The sequence below is a fragment of the Pinus tabuliformis genome, chromosome 9 (assembly GCF_031772625.1).
Source record: "Pinus tabuliformis cultivar Carrire ecotype Pingquan chromosome 9, CPIR1, whole genome shotgun sequence".
Taxonomy (NCBI): domain Eukaryota; kingdom Viridiplantae; phylum Streptophyta; class Pinopsida; order Pinales; family Pinaceae; genus Pinus; species Pinus tabuliformis.
The window spans coordinates 784,165,860-784,188,835 of NC_142307.1; the positions used below are offsets into that span (position 1 = coordinate 784,165,860).

General features: G+C 34.0%; 2 pseudogenes; one reads left to right on the forward strand and one right to left on the reverse strand.

Annotated features, from left to right (window-relative positions):
• Nucleotides 1-827: 827 nt before the first annotated feature.
• LOC149151072 (cysteine proteinase inhibitor A pseudogene) lies at nt 828-1,176 on the reverse strand (annotated as a pseudogene).
• A 16,136-nt stretch (nt 1,177-17,312) lies between these two features.
• Nucleotides 17,313-18,381, forward strand: LOC149151073 (putative methyltransferase At1g29790; annotated as a pseudogene).
• The last annotated feature ends 4,595 nt before the right edge of the window (nt 18,382-22,976 follow it).

The window sequence follows — 22,976 nt, forward strand, 5'->3', positions numbered from 1 at the left end:
TCCCATAATTCAGAAATACAACCCTAGAGGTTAGTGCTGGCCGAGTTTGTGCAATTTCTAGAGTGCAGGCAGAACCTTCACTTCTAGAAATGCACATTTATATCTAGGCGAGGTAAGGTCTGGGCCAAGGAAGGCTAGACCCACCGACGGGTGACTGAAAACATGAAGAGGTTTGAATGCATGGAGAGATTGAATGTAAGCAAGAGTGAATGATCATTCATGAAAACACTGAATGCAAGAATAAAAAATCGGAACACATGCATGTGTGTGAAACGAGTGATGCAATGACAACTGCTAGTGTTGGACACCTAATCCTAAAGGGTTAGTGTGGAAGCCGAAAAGACTAAGCAGTCCAAGAGACCTTGGAATCTGAAACCCAAGAGTCAGATATTGTACTATAAATGTAAATCAATTGTTAATAAAAATTGTACTCACTGATTTATCTTTCCTATTCTCTTGCTATCCATGTGTGTTTAACATGGTATCAGAGCCACTTGTTTTTCTGTGGCCTGTTATGTGCATTTCAGTCCTGGCCCTCTGCCATATTCTTTTCCAGCGCTCCTGACATGCTGCCGCTGCCTTATAACGCCTCTGTCCTGACACTCCGCCCTCTTCCCTGTTGAATGTGCGTTTTGGAAATCTGAATGTGCGTTTCGGTTACACCTGAGACTGCGTGCCTCTGCGCTACTGAATATGCGTTTCTGATATTGAATGCACTTGAGCGTTGATGCGTTTTTTATATTGTATGCACCATCCTTCTGCTCAACAGGTTCACCAGCAAAAGCACAAGCTTCTGTATAACTTCCAAGTCTTTGCCTCTGTAATCTTTAAGTTTCTTTACTAGAATTCTCCCATGGCTTCACCCATATTTTGGCCGCACAGAGCCTGGTTTCGCCGCCGTCCATTGTCTCTACTCTGAGGTAGTACAGCAGGCCTGAGACGACCTGCTCCTGGGCTTTCACCACCTTGGAAAACGAAATACTGGCATTCTGTTGCCTGTTGTATTCATCGACAGCAAAGCGTCCGAGGTCTTGAATCTCTTTCTTGTGTTCAAACCCCGGAATGTCGTGGATCCCTCCACTGAGAGTAGAAGCCTCCGCACTTGCGCATAGACATCCCAGTAACAGTATGTACACCGCCATTGTTGTGATGCTGTCGTAGTCTCTCTTCGCCATTGTCATCAACATTGCTCTTCTTCCAGGCCAGCGTATTTAATTCTGGGCGATTTCTTCATTGCCAAAGGCTGAAACGAAATGTTGAAGGGACTATTTGCATTTAAAATTCATTCCAAGGCTGCAAATAATTATCAGCTGGGAGAAAGACTCGTCGAAGGATTCCATCATTGACGGAGTGCGTTGGAGATATTCAAACACCGGATCTGCTACCGCCATTGCTACAACTTGTAAATCCAAAGAGACGAGGATTTCCAGAAGCTGAAATCGTGACAAGGAGGAGGCGAATCTGTTTCGCCTGTCAAAAAGAGTCTGTGCATATAGCCCTCTGCGGGCCTTGTGCTTGGCACATCTTCGACATCTGAGAGCTGCAAAAGCTGTTTTGGTACGTCTCCATTCCATTTTCAAGAACTGAAGCAACGTGATTGCGTTTGCCCACATCCTCCGACTGCCTCCATTTCGCAGTGTGTTCACTGATAACGCTCATTCTCAGCAAATTTCCGCCGGCAAAGAGTGGAGTTATTAGCGTTCCAAAGTTTCATGTCAAAAGCACTGATATACCACCTGCGTGGTTCGACAATCAAAGAAATTTTCGCAGAACGCGAAAAGCCTCCACAGTAAACAGTAACGGCGCGTTTTGGGCATACGATGGCGACAGCATTATCGGCTCACGCTTAATGCTTAATGCTTAATGCTTATCCCTTGATCTCTTTTAATGTTTGTAGGATGATGACGAGATTGCTTTAGGGCAATCAGCGAATGGTTGGAGAAGCATTGTATAAAATATATTGAGACCTTGAGGAGGTTGACGTCCATATTGACTTGTAGGCTTTCTATCTAATGTCATAAGCTGGCTATCAGATCGTACACTGATCGTGCTGCCTTGTTGATGACTTCTCATAGCGTTTCTTCTCTCTGTTTCTCTCTGCCAAGCTTCCATGTCCAACTTCATTGAGTTTTTGCAGCCTGAATTTGGAGTTTTGTTGGGAGACGGGGCGACGGAGGAGGTTTTCTGCGAAAACACATATTTATTGTAAGTGGTTCCATGGTAAGGGTTATCTCTGTAACACATATTTATTGTAAGGGTTATCTATGTGGAACATTTATTTGAAATTGCTTGCGGCCCCTCTAAGCATATATCACCGAGTCTTGTAGCCCTTTAATCTCTGCGGTCGTGTGAATAATTCGAACCTATTTTAGACTTGTGTCATCATACTTGTCATCATACTTCAGTGACAGAATCCACGTTGAAACTTTTTGCGGCCTAAAGTCTGGGCTCAAGCATCAAAGAACCAAAGTTTGTCTTACATCCTCACGGTTTTTATTTCTGCGAATTTTTAAGGTATAAGAAAGAACCTACATAAAGGGCATTATCACTATATATGTAAGAGTAGATCATTAGTCTATTTCTGGATTGATATAAGGCGGAGATCTTGTGTAATTGCGGCCTAGAAAAGAGAGCCGACCTTAAATGATCTGTGCAATCCAAGAATTTAGTCCAGCATATACTTGAGGCATTCGTATTGTCTACCCTCTGCGGCACATCTCAATTTGTCAACACACCATTGCAGAAATAAAGCAACATATCTGAAACTTTGGATCTGGATCATATGGGCTTTGACATCATCTATTATTGGCATCAGTTAACGACACTTGTAGATGTTACAAACCTGAAATAAGATCCATACTAGAAGACTTGAAAGAGTGATGCTTTTGATAAAGCTCTTCTAAGGAGAAGTTGACAGAGCCATTTAAGACCGCTGCTTGTAGCTGTCCAACGTAGATGGTGAAGTTAACACATGAATTGTGCATTATGTAAATGAGCTGAACTCATTCTAGCGTGCTGGTTCTACCTTCAGGAGTGCTCGAACTGTTTGTACTTCAACTACAGATTGTGGAAGACATTCATTTTTTTCTTGCAAAGGAGTGTTGTTTATGCATGAAAGAAATCAGTTTTGTATATCGCTCATTGATTTATTTGTGTGCTGACCTGGAGCTGTATTGAATGCAACGAAAACTGTGATTTAAGCTGTTATGATGTTGCCTGAAATACGTTGAAGCTGTTGTTTTAAATAAGTTTGTATGAGGCCTGAATGGTATACAATCCACTGGTATAGTGATTGGTTTCAAATACACTTTGAATAGTTCGAATTCCATCTACAACCGAGATTTTGTGCTTCTGTTCCTATAGTTGGATCCGATTTGATTGTTGGTGCCATTCATATGTTTAATGATTTGCTGAGGTTGACAGCTGTAAATTACAGTTCAAAGAATGCCCATGACATGGTGTTATAATTATTAAAGTTTTTTCTGAAGGAGTACTTGAAGGATCCAAACAAGTTTGCAGTTGCTGCTGCCCCAGTTGTGGAACTGTATTTAAAACTCATTATAGTTTTTGTTCCTTGATTCATTTGCTGCACATTTACAAAGGATTTTTCTGTGTCTTTGTACTGTGAGTGGGTGTTACTTTTACTCATTGGGTCATAGTTGTAATCAGTCTTTTAAAGGGGTGTAATTTTGACAATGAAGAATATGCCTCAAATTACTGAAGTATTAGAGTTCTTAAAAACTCTGATACATTCCTCTAATCATGAAACATTCCAAATCAGCAAAGGCTCTCTCTCAGAAATTCAGACATGTCTACAATATGCACAAGACAAAGTTGATTTTTTGCAGCTTGAAACACAGCTACAGCAAGAAGAATTAAAACGAAGGAGTCATTCTGAACCTGTTTCTGTTCAGAACAATGAAGCAGACTCCCATAAACAGCAAGTCAATAATGTTACTGTTCATTCAAGTAAAGCAGCAATTGTACATGCAGATGCAGAAACTCAGTCTGCACTTCCCAAGCCCATCATCAGACCTTGGGAACAGCTTGTCCACAACAAGCACAGAACTGGTCTTGGATATGACAAGGACTTGTCCTTTCATATTCCAGACTATGCCAAGCCCATTCAGTTTCAGAGTGCTGGATTCATTTATGACAGTTCACCTGCTCCTCATGACAGTTCAGCTTCAGCTATTCCAGACTCTGCCTCTCTTCCACAGCAACAACAACAGATCGTGAAATGCCAACACTATGACCGAGTTGGCCATTTGAAAGATCACTGTTTTGATCTTCATCCATGTAAGCACTGTCATAAAACCACTCATTCTTCAAACAGATGCTTCAAAAACAAACGTCCTGCAAGAACAAAGATTCATCTTGGATGGGTCGCTTCTTGGCAATGGGCATCAACAGCCAAGAAGATATTCCAAACACATGTCAGAACTTGTTCCAGAATATTGAACAGTCTTGCAGTTGAGTTTTCTCCATCTTCTCACCTTGTATCTGACAAGGGGGGAAATGATGGTCATCTACAAGCTTCAAAATCACATCAAGCGAGCCTGAGCCACAACCTGCCACACCAGTTTCAGAGTTGTAGCCAGAGACAAAGATGCCTGAACATGCCTTCAGTTGGCAATCTGGGACACTTCCTCTAGCAGAAGACTTCAGCTTCTTGCCAGTTTTGGAAGAGTTCCAGGAATCGCAGAGTTGTTGGTCATCCTTAAACCATCACAGATTAAGAACACTTCCTCTAGCAGAAGACTCCAGTTTCTTGCCAGTTTTGGAAGAGTTCCAGGAATTGCATTAAGCATTCCAGAGTTGTTGGTCATCCTTAAACCATCACAGATTAAGAACACTTCCTCTAGTAGAAGACTCCGGCTTCTTGCCAGCTTTGGAAGAGTTCCGGGAACTGCACTAAGCGTTCCAGTGTTGGTGGTCATCCTTAAACCACCGCCCTTTTTTACCAACATTTCATAGAGCACATTCAGCCTAGTGTTGCCATGCATTTTTGCACATTTTGTATTACAGCTCTCTTCTTGGACTCATACATAACCCTTCGGATTAAGGGGGGGAATGTTGGACACCTAATCCTAAAGGGTTAGTGTGGAAGCCGAAAAGACTAAGCAGTCCAAGAGAGTCAGATATTGTACTATAAATGTAAATCAATTGTTAATAAAAATTGTACTCACTGATTTATCTTTCCTATTCTCTTGCTATCCATGTGTGTTTAACAGCTAGTGCAAAAACAGTGTCATGCATGCGATAATAGTGAGATGCAAACAAAAATTGAAATGGTGTTTCTAGAAGATAATATACATTAAAATGACAATAGACATTCAAAAAAACAAAGAAAACAACATTCGTACAAAGTGAAATACGCAAAGTGACAAAAAAGAAACAAATGACATGAAAAGAAAACTTACCCAAAAAAAGTTGAGTTCAATGTGCCAAGGACTCCTAGATGCAATGTGGGATGTTAGAACTCCAAGATCAATGTAAGGAATGAACTCTACAATGACTAATAAATAATATTGAGGTGCATGATATGCATGCCATAAATCTAGAAAAAAGTGACACTTGGAGGGAAGTTTCTAAAATGATATTTGCATGTAAACTCCAACTGCTAAAAATAGATCCCTAAAATTTAGGGATTCTTTTTTAATGTTTCTTTTGTTATTTCAGGAAAAAGCAGCGCATGCATGCAAATCAAGATTTCTCCGTCTCGGAGGGAACCAGTCAACATGATGCCACATGCAACAATTTGCAATTCCGGGAAAGGGATTTGTGCAATTTATAAGCTGAGCAAGGTTGGGAGTCCCTTAGTCATTACACAATTTCTGAGGTAAGTATGTCACTATCTCCCATAATTGTGCAATTTTTGGGCTAAAGCTCAGTGACTAGCTAGATTGCACAGTTTTCTGAGTGAGGGTTTCCTGGCTGGATTGTGCAATTTTGGAACCCAACAAGCAACTCAACATGATTGCACAATTTCTAGAGGGAAGGTTGGTTCCCTTGCAAAATTTCACAATTTTCTTAGTGAACATCTCAACCAGAAATTTTCCTAAGTCCAGAATGGAAGCCTGTGATGGGAAACAAACAAGTATACATGCACATGCTAGTAAGCCTTTGAAACTCAGTTGAAGCCTATGTACTTGATAGTGCAAGGCATGTTGCTAAGAATGGTTGGTAGGAAAGCTCCAAAACGAAGCTAAGGAAAAGTTTTGGAAAGTGGTTATAGTTGCTACAACAAAATTATAGATATGGAACAACTGATACCAGTTTAAATTAAAGAAATATGATGTGTAAAACTATCTTAATACCATTCATATCCCAATTACTTACATGGATGATACATATTTAAACATAAAGAATGAAAAAGATAGATTATTTTTTTCCACTCTTTATAATCTAAGAGCATTTCAAAACATTTCAATTTGTTTTTTATTTATATCTATTAAATCTTAATACTTGTGCAACTAAATTTATCTTCTAAAACTTATCTTTAATTATAATAAAAAGTCCTAAAACAATCCACTTTCTCGAATTTAATCCACTTCAATCGTCTCACATTACATGTATAAAACGTCTTACTTTATGACACATCTTATTTAAAACTGAGTGGTTTCATCTCCGTAAGTGGAAATGAAATATTATTTCAACTCTTTTAAATATCACATCCAATTATAAGGTAACACTTGATGCATTACCTATCTTATTTATAACTATTGAAGTTAGCTTAAGATTAAAAAAAATAGCTACTCATTTATGAATGAATTTATTGTTTTCATTTTAATAAAATAAGAAAATGTTATACTTGTACTAAATATATTGAACCATATATAGCAAACACTTTGACAAACCTAAATAAGACTAATATTAAAAGCAATACTATAAACACATAAGCACCTCTAAGAAAACTTTGGTGGGAATCTTTTATAAAATGTCATATCATTTTATTTTAAGCTAATGTAACCTTAGTAAATTTAGGGATTACTGCTCAGCAAATCCATTTTAAAACTTTTTTGGTAGTGTCCTCTAATAGCACAAATTATCTCTAGTGATTAGGAAAATATCATTGAAAGTGTCTGATCCTGTAAGTAGATCAAATTCGTTTAACTATTTCTCACGGTTAAGGATTTATGAACTATGACTTCCTAAGTATGCTATGGCATTGGGCCCAATTTTTAATAATGCAACGAATTAAGTAATTTATTAATCATGCTTTAAGGTGGCAGAAACCATATGCTTACTTTTTAAACAATGTAATATTGCATTCTTAGATGTCCTCCTCACCAAGAAAGATGGCAAGCTAAGCCACCAGGTCTTCAGAAAGAAAACGCACACTGACAGGTATCTTCATGCAAACTCCCACCACCATCCTAAGCAAAAAATGGGTGTCATCAAAACCCTAACCACGAGAGCCTCTAGAATCTCCGACCCAGAACATCTAGATGAAGAACTTGTCCATCTCCATGAAGTTTTTGTAAACAATGGCTATCAACATCACACCATCCGCAAAATAATTAAAGATTCCTTAACCAATAAACAAAACAAAAGGAAATCGTTTGAAAACCCTAGAATCTCCCTTCCCTATATCAAAGGAACCACTGAAAAAATTTCCAAAGTTCTCACTAAGCACAACATTATGGTAGCTTTCACCCCCCTAACACCATAAAAAACATGCTTGAATCCGCGAAAGATGCAATTGACCCAAAAAATCACAAAGGCATTTATTCGATTCCCTGTTAATGTGGTAAGTTTATATAGGGGAAACAGGGAGATCCTTTGGAGTAAGATTAAAAGAACACATTAGCGATATTACTAGAAATAGGTCTGATAAATCAGGTCTTGCAGAGCATGCTTGTTCCTCCTCTCACTATATATGCATGGAACAAGCTAAATTAATCCATAAGGAAGACCACTATTTAAAAAGAAGAATTAAAGAGGCAATTGAAATTGAAAAATCTTCTAATAATATGAATAGGGATGATGGTCTTAAACTAAGTAATACATGGAAACCTTTGCTGAATAAAATAAAGTAACTTTAATTTATACAAATTCTTCCTTGAGACAGCATTTACAGCTCATAATTTAAAAATTAAAATAAAAATAAAAAAAAAAAATATATATATATATATATATATATATATATATATAATTAAATTAATTAATTAATTAAATTAATTTTATTTTAAATTTAGTTTAAATTAATTAATTAATTAATTAAAATAAAATTTAAACTAAATTTAAAGTTAATTTAATTAATTAATTAAATTTATTTTATTTTAAATCTAGTTCAAATTAATTTTATTTTAATTTAGGTTAAATTAGTTAAATTAATTAATTTATTAAATTAATTAATTAATTAATTAATTAATTAATTAATTAATTAATTAATTAAATTAAATTTATTTTAAATGTAGTTTAAATTAATTAATTAATTAATTAAAATAAAATCTAAACTTAATTTAAACTTAATTTAATTAAGTAATTAATTAATTAATTAAATTAATTTTATTTTAAATTTAGTTTAAATTAATTTTATTTTAATTTAGGTTAAATTAATTTTATTTTAATTTAGGTTAAATTAATTTTATTTTTAATTAAGTTTTAAATTTATTAACTAAAATTTATTAATTAAAATAAACATTAAAAATAAATTAAAATTAACTTAATCAATTTATTAATAAATATATGAAAACCAAGCCGACCTCTCCAACCCTAAGTTATCTCTCTATCCTTCTATTAATAGTTTCACATCTTCTTGACTCTCTCTTCTCAAAATACAGATCTCATTACCCTGATGATGGACTCACCTAGCTAGTCTGAAACGTCGGTTTCATAAATTGCTCACAGGTTTTTCCATTAATCATAATGTTCTTCATTATCCAGTAGCATTCCATCTTATTAGTCCCTGCCATATGGCAATGGCCAGGGACTATAGGAATCGATATGGCGATGTTTAACATTAATTGAGCTGCTTATTGACTTGCTTGTTAGCTTCTCTCATCACTTATAATCATAGTTTTTGATCGCATATGGTTTCATCGGGTTATTTGGCCTCTTCCCAAGGCACACAGAGACGAACCATATATTATTTGGTTTTTAAGAGGGTTGTATTAATGGTATAAGTTCACAGCCTGAACTAATACTAACATTAGTCTCTAGTGTTAAATTCTATGTTATTTGTTATACTTGTTTGAGTAATTGGCTATGCCATATAACTTGGCTCTACCACCTGCACACCATCTATCTGATAACTTCCACCTGCACACCATGCATTGCCACCTATGGTTCCATCGCCACCTGTAGTTCCAGTTTAACCTAGCTTCGACCTGCACTATGTTCACTTTTCCTGTTCCTGTTTAGGTGTTCATGTGGATAGGCTTCGGGTGGCTTGTTCAGGTGCCCAGGCTTCAAGCAATTGAATCAATTGAATCAGGAACTCTGGCAGGTCCAACATCTAAGGCGTATAAGGCAGCAGGAGGAGGTCCAACATCTAAGGCCTTTTTCTGCATGTAGGTTCTTCGTACTTGCACCTGCATGGAGGAGGAAGCAAGAGAAAAATGATAATACGCTCTACTTCTTTCTGTATTAGCACAAATATGTATTATGTATTGATTTTATAACTTACCCCTTTTCATATGTGCTCAGGGTTGCAAGCTTGGAACCAGAGAAGTTGCGTAACTTCTTCTGGGTAAAACTGCAAAACAACCCAACAATCAACAATTATTTTGCAATCATCTGTTTGAAAATTTCTCGGCTAAACAACATCCTAGTACATGTTTCATACCCAATTCTATTTCTTTAGAAATTTTATCTTAGTTACACAATTAGCAGAGCTTTGATTGGAGGCCACAGTTTGCTCTACTATCTGCACGCCCAAGACTTGTGTTGTAATAACTGCTTGGTCCGTATGCTTCTGAGCAGCAGATTTCTGCTCCTCAACAGCAATAGTCGCTGCCTAACGAGCGGCGAGTGCTGCTGCTTGCTTACCACCTTCTTGCTGTGCAAACAGCTGCTTAGTAGCTCCCCGAGCCTTATCTTGAGCTTCTAATTGCTTGGTATAAGCACGCTTGATTACTTCCTGAGCTTCCTGCTGGGCTACAAATGCCTCTTTCGCTGCCTCTTTTGCCTACAAGTGTCCCAAAAGAGAGAATGGTATTTTGGTCAAGATAACCTAAAATTAGTGTCCAAATTTACTGCCAAACAATGACCTGATACAAAGAGGCCAATTGTATCACCGTTACTAAGAAAATTATGGAATTGAGATATACCTCTTCTTGGACTCGAAAAGGATTGAAATTTTGTGCATCTTTTGATTCACTTGCAGTTTGCTGTTGCTGTACACCCTTTTCTTTTTCTGTAGCAGACGGTCGTGATGCTTGCGAGTACTGGTCCGTTGTCTTTGCATTTGCCTCTTGCACTGATGCCATTTTATGATCTTAAGCTGGTGTCGCAGGCTGCAGCTTACAACAAAAGGCTAAAGGTCTCTGACAAGGGTAATTTTTTCTTGAAATGTTCCTCGTTGTGTATTCATTGATACATTCCTTAAAACTTTAACTTCTGAGCCTGAGTCATATATAGAGCTCATTCAAAGATTTAAGGACACATTCATTCAAAACTTTAAATTCTGAGTCTAAGTCATATATAGAGCTATATACGAGATGAGTCATTCCTCTTTAAATCCCAAACTTTGAAAGAAAATTTAATTAGAAAACTGATCACCGTTACGAAGAAAATTATGGAATTCAGATATACCTCTTCTTGGACTCGGAAAGGATTGAAATTCTATGCATCTTTTGATTCACCTGTAGTTTTCTACTGTTGTACACCCTTTTCTTTTTCTATAGCAGATGGCCATGATGCTTGCGAGTACTGGTCCGTTGTCCTTGCATTTACCTCTTGCACTGATGCCATTTTATGATCTTAAGCTCGTGTCGTAGGTTGCAACTTATAGCAAAATGCTGAAGGTCTCCGACATGGGTAATTGAAACTGAAAACAATATTAACAAGATTTCTGAGATAAGCCTGAGACATAGTTGCAACATAATGTAGTTCCAGCATGATTACATTTATTTCATAAATAGTTCAAAGAGGTCATTGTCTCATAAAGGGGGTTCGTTGCTGCCACAGAGAATGAGTCCCTCACCTCCCTGCTGCCTCAGAGCATTGATCTGTTATCTCAGGTTTCGCTATGACACCTGCATTACCCAACATATGTTTTACACAAGCCAACACATTTAATGTATGCTGTGAGTCTAGAGTGTATGATAATGGCACACACAAGCACATGGCTTGCATGCAATGCACGTGGTAAGGGAGAGAGAAAGTGGCTGGTCCTCATAAGTTGTCCAATACTGACAAACTTTTATAATGACTTTAATAAGGTTGGTTCTCTTTATGATTGTCCAGCATTGAAAGTAATAAAAATATTTTAAGATTCCTTTTAAAAGAATTTAAAAATGAAAAGTCTTCCAAGATAGATATCTGGCATCTAAATGATTAATTCCTTTAGCATAAGGTGAAACAACAATTAGCTTTTATTCTTCCCACGCATGTTCGTTGAAACAATCAAAACACTAGTCAAGCACGATGAATCGAACTTTTGGTTATTATAATTTAAGTTGTTCCCATTTTTAATGTCAAAAAAGAAAACCAATCATACTCAGAATCATTATCAATCACGACGACTCGAACGCAAATGCTTAAAAACAAATTTCTCTTGCTCTAGCTTCTTCTCAGCATCTAGTATGGTTTTCGTGACTTGCCCACTCAATGCAAACTTAATGCAGGGACTTGCTACGTCGCAACTCATCTTGTTTTGTGTTGCACCTTGAAAAGATTTTTTTAGATCTATTACCTTGAACATGATGTTGGGAGCATTTTCTTTCTAAGTTCTTTTAAATTTTAACTCATCTTTATTATTATGTGGCATTCCCTCTTCTTATTTGTTGCAAACAAATTCTTGTCAGATCGATTGCTCTCTGGATTGCCACAAGCATATCTACTAAGGGATCAATACCATGGCGCTTCCTTAATACGCCTTTGACCCGTTCAATCAACATTCAAAAACCATAATGATTACCACTACATTCTGGATAAAAAGACCACTCGAACTAACTTTTTTTTCTTGAAATTTGTCATTGAGAATTTATTTTATTCACTGTTGAATTTAATACAAGTTATTGATGGTGTTTTTGGAGTCTAGTGGCTTTCCTATCACTGTTTAGGCTGCACTTCACTTTCATATTGTTGTTATATATTTTAGAGTATATATTTCAAATTTGTTTTTATATATTTTTTTAATTTCATTTTGTGTAGTTTATTCAATCTTCTGGGCAATCTTAAATCAAACAGTTTATATTCTAAATATATTTCTTAATCCTATAAATTAATTCATCCAAAAAGTTAAGTATAAAGAAATTAGGTTTATTCTGGTTATCTCGAATTATGGGTGAGATTCAATGGGTTGGGTTGATTAAAGAAAGAATAAAAACTTCTCTCTTGGTCAACATATTCAATTTGGACAATTTGATATAAAATTATTACCTAAGGAACTTAGGTATGACTACTTGTATTTTTAAAATTTCAGAGTTTGAAAATTCTTAGAAAATAAGTTACAATAAAAAGATGGAGATGATCTATTTAAGATCCATTTCATGATCATTCATCAGCCCTAACATCCATAAGTAATATCTCCAAACATACCGCAAAATAAAGTATGCAATTTTTACCTAAGGTGTTATATGTCTCCATAGATATCTAAAAATTTCATTGTCTAAAAAAACTAAGCAAATAAGTGCCAGTGACACTTCCAAACAGGCTTGTTTGAAGCTAATTTTAGGAGTATTTAGAAACCATAACTTCCACAAGGCATATCTCTAAAATTATAGAGAACCAAAATTTGAATTTTTTACCATGGGTATATAGATATTTCATCCTTATCTCTCAATATTTCACAGTTTAAAGCTTTAAAAAAAGTATGTTATAACGAAAAAATCAAATTGACATGTTAGAAGTACATTTCAGGAGCATATAGGAAGCATAATTTCCTTAGTGCATGTCACTGAATATATAGAAAACTAATACTTGAAATTTTGTCACATGCACATTATGATATTTCACTCTATCTCCTCAAAATTTCATGGTCTAAAACAACTCAAAATGAAAGTTACTATGAGAATGGGAACTTTACTCATTCACTTCACAAACAACATTTGTGCTCCACTTTAAAACGCCAAGACTATTTCTGAACTTCTTTTGTGCACATGAGATCCCTTCTTGCTTAGATGGTCTTCAAACAATGTTTGTGCATTTCCTTATAGGGTTGATTTGAAATAATATTTTATATATCCTCATTCCTATTATGTTAGAGGGAGTGGGATATACCATTGAAAAAGTCTCAGAATAAGCTTTTCGACCATATATCCTATTCTCTCATTAGATCTAGGTACTTCGAGTAGAAAGACCCTCACATATAGGGAATCCAAATAAGAAATAAAGAAAATAGGTATCCAAACACTATTGCCAATAGTGCTCATCTTGCAATATTTACCTTGGACATGTGTACTCTCCCATTGTCTTTGACATCAATGGAAACAATATTTACAATACCCTATGCTCAACATTCCCATTAGTTCTTATCATACAAATCTATCTATGCGTGAGAAGCATGCATTTCTAATGTCGTCAAGGAGTGTTTACTCAAAAATGATAAAGTGGAAGAATGAAAGCCGCTATGGTTCAAAACTAAAAATAAAAAATGTTTTCCTTCAAACCCTCTAATCCAATAGCTACTCAAATTTACAAGCATCTCTTAAGCTAGCTTACACAACATAAGGAATTCCATTAATTCCCCTAGAAATCCCTCGAAACCCTCAAATCTCAGTTCCTCCTTGCTTTCTCTACAGAATACCTAGAAAAGTAACTCTCTTTTATAGCTTGAGTTAAAGAAACTTCTACTTGATTTTCCTAGTTTGAAAATGGATTTCACAAACCTCCACTATTTTAAAACCAACCAAAATGCTTCTTGTAAATATTCACTCAAACTTTTCCTTTGGTCTCTTTTGTGTGTATCCATTGCTTGTTGAATGAAAAATTGGTTGCATTCTAGCCACCCTCAATATGAGATTTTATGGGTCAAATTAGTAATTTTGAAGTGGATACTTTCTGATACCTCAAAGGAATGACTTGTACAATTTCTAGCTACTGGATATACTTATGGAAATTTCATTGTTCAACTATCAACTATGTTAATAAGTGGCTTCTTGAAATTTGAAATATATATATATATATATATATATATATATATATATATATATATAGCTTAGCAGAAAATTATAGGTAAGGCTTTTTCCAACATCTAACAATTTCCACCTCTTCCTCTTCCACTTATACAATTCTAATGAAAGTAAGGTTTTATTAATAGCAATAACATAATTACATAATTAAAAAATTTAACAAAATACCCATGTTAAAATGCTTGAGCAATACATGTCACAATTATATTTACAAATTAATATTTGAAATAAAATATTAAAAATAAGTATTGTTTCAAAATCATTTCATAATCACTTTGATTTGAGCCAGGAGAGAAATTCAAATTTGTTATTACTTATTTGTAAGCATGTTGACTAACCAAAATGAATTTCTTGATTTGTAAACTCATAATATAGACTCTGTACCTTAATAACTATGAATTACAAATAATAATATTAAAATTTTAATTATAATATAATAATTCAAAATATTACCTTAATAATTATGAATTACAAATAAGAATATTACAATTTTAATTATAATCTAATAATTTAATAATATTAAAATTTTAATTATAATATAATAATTCAAAATATTACCTTAATAATTATGAATTACAAATAAGAATATTACAATTTTAATTATAATCTAATAATTTAAAATAATTTAATTTAAAATAATTTAAAATATTATTTTTATGTATTATTTCCATAAAATTAAATATTATTAATATAATTCTTATTAAAAATAATAATAATAAAATAAGTTTTTTTTTATTTTTGTAATTAACATATAACATAAAAGTATCTCAAGAAGAACAACCCACATTATAAATACTGTAAGTGTCATATACCAAGACAGGTAATATGGCAATGGTGTTGGAAACCCTCTTACCACTTTTAATATGAAGTCACATTCCAATTTCTTTTTCTAAACAACCGATATTATAAATACTATACGTGTCATATATCAAGAGAAGTAATATGGCAATGGTGTTGGAAACCCTCTTACCAGTTTTAATATGAAGTCACATTCCAATTTCTTTATCTAAACAAAATAAAAGGAAGAAAATATTTTAGAACTGTTAATATTTTATTGTTAAAACAATACAACATGTAAACATTAATACACGTCACTTATGCATTTTTGAATTGTCATTATGATTTCAGATGTCAACCTAAAATGTTTATAGGTCATACAGGAATATTGTTGACTATGTTTAAGCATAAACATATACATTTTATGGACAGGGCACAACTGATATCAATTTACATTACTCAAATATATTGTGTAAAACTATCTTAATACCATTCATATCCCAATTACTTACATTGATATCCATATTTAAACATGAGGAATGAATTTGGGAAGAGCATTTTCAAAAAATCTCAATTTGTTTTTTAATATTTATTCAATCTTAATACTTATATAACTAAATTTATGATCTAATACCTATCAAATTTATCAAATTTATCTTCTGATACTTATCTTTAATCTTTAATCTTAGTAAAAACTCTTAAAACAATCAAGTTTCTCAAGTTTAGTCACTTCAATACATCTATAACACCTCTTTGTTTATGATTCATCTTATTTTGTGATTATTTATTGCTACAAAACATCGGCTACTTCATCGTTTCTTGTTTTTCCACCGCTTACTTGTTGTGTAGCTGGTGCTTGCATTTTGTCCAGGAAATTCTACGTTCATTCTTTGTTCATTCTCATTCTCAATCAGTGGTCCAAGTCGATTTTCATTGGCAAAAGCTCAATTATGGGATGACATGGATCCTTGAGCAATGTGAAAACCATCTTGCTAGAGCGCGTGGGTGTCGGACCTTCGTAAAAACATCAGATTTTGATCATTCGATCCAACACATTAACACGAAATAACATTAACACACAATATTCAATCCAATGATTTCAAAAATCAACAAAAAAATGGCAACGGCCATGATATCCATACCAACATGAAGCTTGCTGCTAAAATATTGGGTATTCAGCCTGCACAACGTACACATTAATACTGTTATTTAGATGAAATAGATATGGGTGCTCTATATTATTCAGAAATTTGCGAGAGGATTATGACATACCAGTGCAAATACTCGTGCCCAGAAGTTTCAGGATCAGTCATCACCTGATTATTTGGATTTATGAAAGACTTTAGTTATCTGGTTATGAAAAATTCATGATGAATAAATAATAATCGTGAGTTGGAATAAAAACTAGTTACCAATATGAATATGGAGTTGAAAAATATATCGGGATCAGGAAGCGCATTATATTCTTCGTAAAAAAAAATTGAGTCAGAAGCACGCTTTGATATTAATTATAGAGGTCATAGAACAAAATTTGTGTGCATGAAATTTCATCCCCCTTCTCATAATTTTTTTTTTAACTTCTAAATAAAGTTCATTGGAAGAACTTTATTCAATGCCATATATTAATAATATTACATGCCAATAAACAATAAATAGTATTGGTATTTATATAATTTATATTTAAATGTTATATTTTTAACTAATTAAATTTAATTTAAAAATAGAAATAATATATATATATATATATATATAAAATAAATTTTAATATGTGATATATAATTGTTATCTAAAAATATTATAAAATAGTTTATAGAATTTAAATCTTTATTGTTCAATTAATAATGGTCGATGATTAGATTAGAATTCTAGAATTCTTATTTTAGTACAGAAACATTTAGTATTATTATTATAAATAAGAAATATTTAGTCCCTATTCTTTACATATTGACGTACTAAGATATTATTGGAGAAAAGCTTCCTACTCATGCCACTTGTATTGTCGTGGGTAGTTGATTTTGGCGTTAAACTATTGAAATAATTCTTAGTATTAGATTGAATACGTGCATTAGTGAGTTACCATTCAAAATAGTGATGGATTATGTTGCAACTAATGCAATCCATTCAATTCCAAAACATGGTAATATTAGAATAACAAAACCCATTGCAACTTTCTCAATGCCTTGGGTAAAGAAATGCTCCGTGAAAGCGGAACTGTTCACAGGTATCTGAACCCAACCGGAGCTTTCGAGCATCAAAATTGAGTTCAAATCCTCCAAACATGTCTCTGAAAATCTCGCTGCTGAGCTCGCCCAATTGATACAATTTCTGCGAAACCCCAAAAACAGCAATGGGGAAAATGCAGATGATTCATGGCTTCAATGGGGAAAACCCATAGAGTCTCCATGGCCAAGGAGCTCAAGGACTTCATCGCCACCAAAAAGCTCTTGCTTGGCCGCAACCCCAGCTTCGACTCCAAAACCATTTATCTGCCTATTGGCCACACTTGTGTGGTTCTGCCCAGAGTATGAAGTCCTACCTCGGAGGCTCTTTATTAGAGGCCGCAAGCCTCTTCCTCACCGACACTATTATCCTGCAATGCCTTCAAATTATTGAGATCCATTTCCTTTTCGTCATAGCATGTCGAAAACCCCGCGTGATTCCTGTGTCGTTTGGAATGCATATTCTTGCAAGAGATACTCATTCCTCCTCTAGAGGAAATACCTAAAGGCCTTTGACGATTACAAATACTGCTTCGATCTTGAGGGGCAAGAGAAAACCTGATGGTTAGATAGCCATGGATATGAAATACATTACTCCATTGACAAGGTCTCGAAAATGAAGAACAATACAATTCGAATTGGACTGGAGATTGGGAGCGGAACTCGAACACTCTCCATGAGAATGAGGGAGTGAAATGTGACCACTGTTACAATTTCCATGAACATCAATGGGCACTTCAAAAGCTTCATTTCTTGTAGAGGGGTTGCGCCCATGTATATCATTTTTTCTCAGAGGCTCCCATTCTTTGATAATACCCTCGACATTTCTCATTCCAGCATGTCTTGAGCTATTGGATCCCGACAGAGCTACTGGAGTTTATATTGTATGATATCAACAGGATTCCAAGTCCGAGAGAGTGTTTTAGCTTGATCATTTCTTCTGCATTGAAGAAGAATTGAAGATCCATGTGCCTGTACTTAGGAATCTTGGCTTTAATATGCCGAAATGGTACATTTCACGTAGCTTGGACAGAGGGACCGAGCTTAAAGAAATGTACATCTCTGCTCTCTTGGAGAAGTGACTGAAGAGGGATTGAGATTAATTAGCAGGCATTTTTATATGGACACATGGGCAGTGAATCTAGTGAGGGGGACAGCTTCACTTCTATAGAAGGAAAGAAATGATAGGTTAACTATTTTAATATAGGTTCCTATTTGATAAGTGGTCTTGCTTTTTGGTTAAAATATGTCGCATGTTTTTATAGAAACAATGATGGATGATGTAGCCACTAATGCAATTCATTCAAATCCAAACCAAATCCAAACCATGGAAATAATCTAATAAAACCCACTAGAGATTTATAATGCCTTGGATAAAGAAATGCTCTGTGAAAGATAAACCCTTCGAAAGTATCCGTCTTCAAATTCCTCGACCTAAAAGAAAACAACGAAACTGAATATGTTGATATGAATTATGCACATTGTTTGGGATCTGAAAAGACCTTCTCAAAATGAAGTTCTTCAGATACAATACTTCAAGATAATATTACGACTATTTTAGTTTGCAGATGCACGTCTAAGATGAATGATTTGTGAGTGATGGATCTTTTTAACTTCAAAACAACTAATCATTTCTAAATGTAATATATTCTAGTATTGATTTATGGGAGTACATAACTATTCTATAGATTAACTGGTTACATATGCTTTAATATGTTTGTAACTTCCAATTTAAGGTCCTTGCTCCTTGTATGGCCAGCGATTATCCTTCTGAGTCACCTAACATTGAACACATGGGCAGTGAATATTGCAGTTGATGAAACAACACAAAATAGGACTAGATTCTAAAACTTGTACCACAACTAACTGTATAAGAATTCCTAGGCAGAAAGAGATGTGCAACGAAAATCCTTCTTAGTCACTCCATGAACACATAGGCATTGCCTCTGGTGAGAGGGGCCTTTTTACTTTTGCAAAAGGAAAGAAATGGTTGGTTAATTATTTTAATATAGATTCTTATTTTATAAGTGATCATACTTTTTAGTCAAAATATAATCTCTTACATAACCTTTCGAGGATATTTCACAAGACTAGTAGTGATATGAATTTGAAGATAAATTGTTCAAATGGGTAGCTCTCTCACGACGAAGGATGTCAAAGTTTTGTCACGGTTAGATTTTTAGTTCTTGGATTTATTGTGTTTTTGTTAATTGATATTTTAAAGTAAACCTTGTGCATTCGTAAATGTCTTTTTATGTTTAAATAAGCCAATGAATGTCTAAAATTGATATATTTGTTGCAAACAACTGAACTCCAATAGATTGGCATCTCAAACATCTCAAGATAATGGGATGTCTATGCTTCATGTGGCGAAACATAAGAAGCCTAAAACTACTTTCCCTAAGCCTTTTATGCTAATGACTGTATAATGAAGAGTTCATTTGGATTACATTCAAGTCAAAGAGAAATGAAATGATTAAATAAAAAAACTAATTTGGAAACTTTTATTCGTTTCGTGCGGAAAACATAGAATTTATGTGTGTTTTCTTGCCAGAAAAAAGATTGTTGAAGGAAGCAAGTGTGACCAAAAAGGCATAGGAATCTATAGTTCATAATGGAAATTGACCAATTTTCTTACTTTGTTCCATTACTAGTGTGAACAAAACAAGGGTATGATTTCCTCTGTTAGATTTAATAGAGGTTAGGAATGGCTTTAAGATGTGCTCTATTAGGACTAGAAGTTGCTAATATTATTGTATTTGTTTTTTTTTGTAGCATAATGGTAAGTATCCATGCCTTGAACCATCAAAATCTAAAAATGATAGATCCGAAGCTATTATACAAAAAATCATTGAAGCTTGACAAAGACAAAATGGTGAGCCCTTTGTTTCAACTTCTTGTTTGTGCACTTCATCCTATAAGGTTTTTATTGACTCTAGATTTTATATGGTGCCTTCTTCTTGATTGTAGAATAGAGTGAAACACAAGTATATTGAAGTTCCAAAATATTTCAAGGAAAGACCTGTGGGTGATCTCTCTTTCATGGCTTGAACCTTTTTTTAGATGCAAATTAATTAAACAAAATGAGTTTTTTTTGTTAGAATCCAATAATATAATTTCTAGAGATATTGTGATTTTTTGTTGTTTAAAATGAAAATTTGAATGGATAAATGGATGTAGCACCCAAAAGGATCTTAAAGCACTTGAATTCTACAAATTAAGCATCTTATGATAATTTAAAATATCTATAAGATTTAGAGAAAAATTCACCCAAAAAAATACCAAAAAAGGACCAATTCATTTATTATTTCGATGACACTATTATTTTGTTAATATCTAATTAATATTTCATTTTTTAATTAGCTATATTTTAATTTCAGAAGAGGAATGCTTATTACTTATTATTTTCCTTGATTAACTTAACTCTATATAAATGATATATTTAATTTAAAATAAATACATTTTTATAATGATTTCACATTTTATTATTAACTGAATTTATATTAAAAAAAAAAAATTGATAAAAGGTATTTTAATTAAGAGTGCCTATATTTCCAATGAGATGTTTTATATAGAGTTTGGTTTGTAAAGGAAAATATTTAATAAGAGAACACTACTTTTGGGAAGTGAAGTGTACAAAAATTGCTAGCTTTTGGGATGATTTTTGGCATCAATTTCCCAACCTTTCTATTGAAGAACATCTTCAAGATATATACCATGTTATGCAATATTAGGGAAATTTTTGTGTCTAATTATTGGAAAGACATGTCATGAGAGGCTAATTATTGTTGGTGTCAATCTTCCTAATCTTGGGACATCCCTTTATTATCCCAAGTTCTTGAAAATTCAAGAAAACTATTGTACATAGACAAATCCACTTTTCTAAAGATCTAAATGAGATTCATTGGGGACAAAAATCACATGAATATTTCACCATAAAATAAATTTACTTCCTTACGACCAATCATACTCACACTCTGAATCAATAACTATGGTCTAAAATGTGGTGTCAAAAGCCTTCCCCCAAGATAACACATTTGTTTCGATTCTCTTCCATGAAAAAAATTGACCTAAGATAATCTTCTCTATGGCTATGTTGGCTACTTACTCTTTTCTTATGTCACACAAACAAAGAAAATCATGACCATATTTTTCATTATTATTTTCTTGCCTAAGATCTTTGGAACATATTCTTTAATTTATAATTGGCCTCTTTCCCCATTCCACAATCCCATTATCAAATGTTATTAGATTATTTCACCTAGATTTTCCCTCTAGATTCTCTGGAAAGAACATAATCAATGTACCTTCCACAAATATCAAGACTCCATCCTCTTTGTTTGGAACAACTTTCTTCATAATCTCAAAGAAACCATCCTTATCTACAATTGGTTGACATTGGTCTTGAAATTCCAAGGCACTAAGGCACCTATTCTTGTTTCTCTCAATATTCCCTCTTCCCTATCTAAACTCCCATCTCCCACTTGCTCATTAACTCTCTCATAATCCATGAATTGGTATTCCCCTCCTCTTAATTTTGTCAAACTAAACTTTGATGGTGCCTCCATGGGAAACCCTAGTCCTGTAGGCTACATGGGAGTATTTTTCTCAAAAACAGGAGACATAATTCATTTGTATTTCGTTTACATTGGCCACAACACAAATAATGCATTATAAATAAGAGTGGTTAAAATGGGGCTACGATTTACCTCGACCCTCAATTTCTCTTTCCTAATCCTTGAAGGTGGCTCTCATCTTATCATTTCCCTTATTACTAAGTTTCTTTATGAATCCTCCTCTCTTAAAATCAACAAAGTCTGGAGATTTGAGTGTTCCCTCATTTTGGTCAAAAAACTCCCCTTAATTTATACTACCATTCCCTCACATATATGGATATTAGGTAATCGATTCACAGATCAATTAGCCAATGAAAGTTGTGCTACACTATATATGTTTAGCCATTATTCTTAGTCTTCCTTCCCCTTTCATTATTAAAATACGAATACCAAGAAATAATATCTCAAAATATCGATACCATGTTTCCAGTGGCGAGAAATAAAATAAATATAGTAAGGATATAGTTATGTTTTCCTTTACATCCCCATTGACTGTAATTTTTTTTTAGCAAGGACTCTACAACTCAACAACGTTGTTATTTTTTTCTTGTTGTAAGTCTCCCCATAAATAGGGTACAACTTTGCTTTGGTCTTTATTTGTCTTTGATCTACTTTCGTATGATTAGTTTTACTGTGCTAATAATGATTACATATTTATAAACATGTTCTTCCATATTGCTTCTTAGTCTAAGGTTTCCTTAGTTATTAGTGCATACAATTAGGGAAATTTCCTTAAGTTTAAAGTGGCATTCATGAGAAAAATAGCCTCAAAGTAAATACTGAACAACAGACATTTAAATTATAGCAAACCATCAAAGAGAAATTTAACAAAGTGTTTTAATGAAGGAGTTCACCCCTCCTGGGCTACATTTCCTTGGTCTAGCTTCCATGGCTTGGGCCTCTATATTAGCTCAATGTGGAAAAATTTTGTTTTACAGAGCTATATGGCTCCTGATACCTGCATCAATGTGTTAAAAATGTTCAAATTATCCAAGAACACCACTTTCTAAGCTCAATTTGGTCGAAAATTGACTTGTTTATGGCTTAGTCAGTCTTTTCCT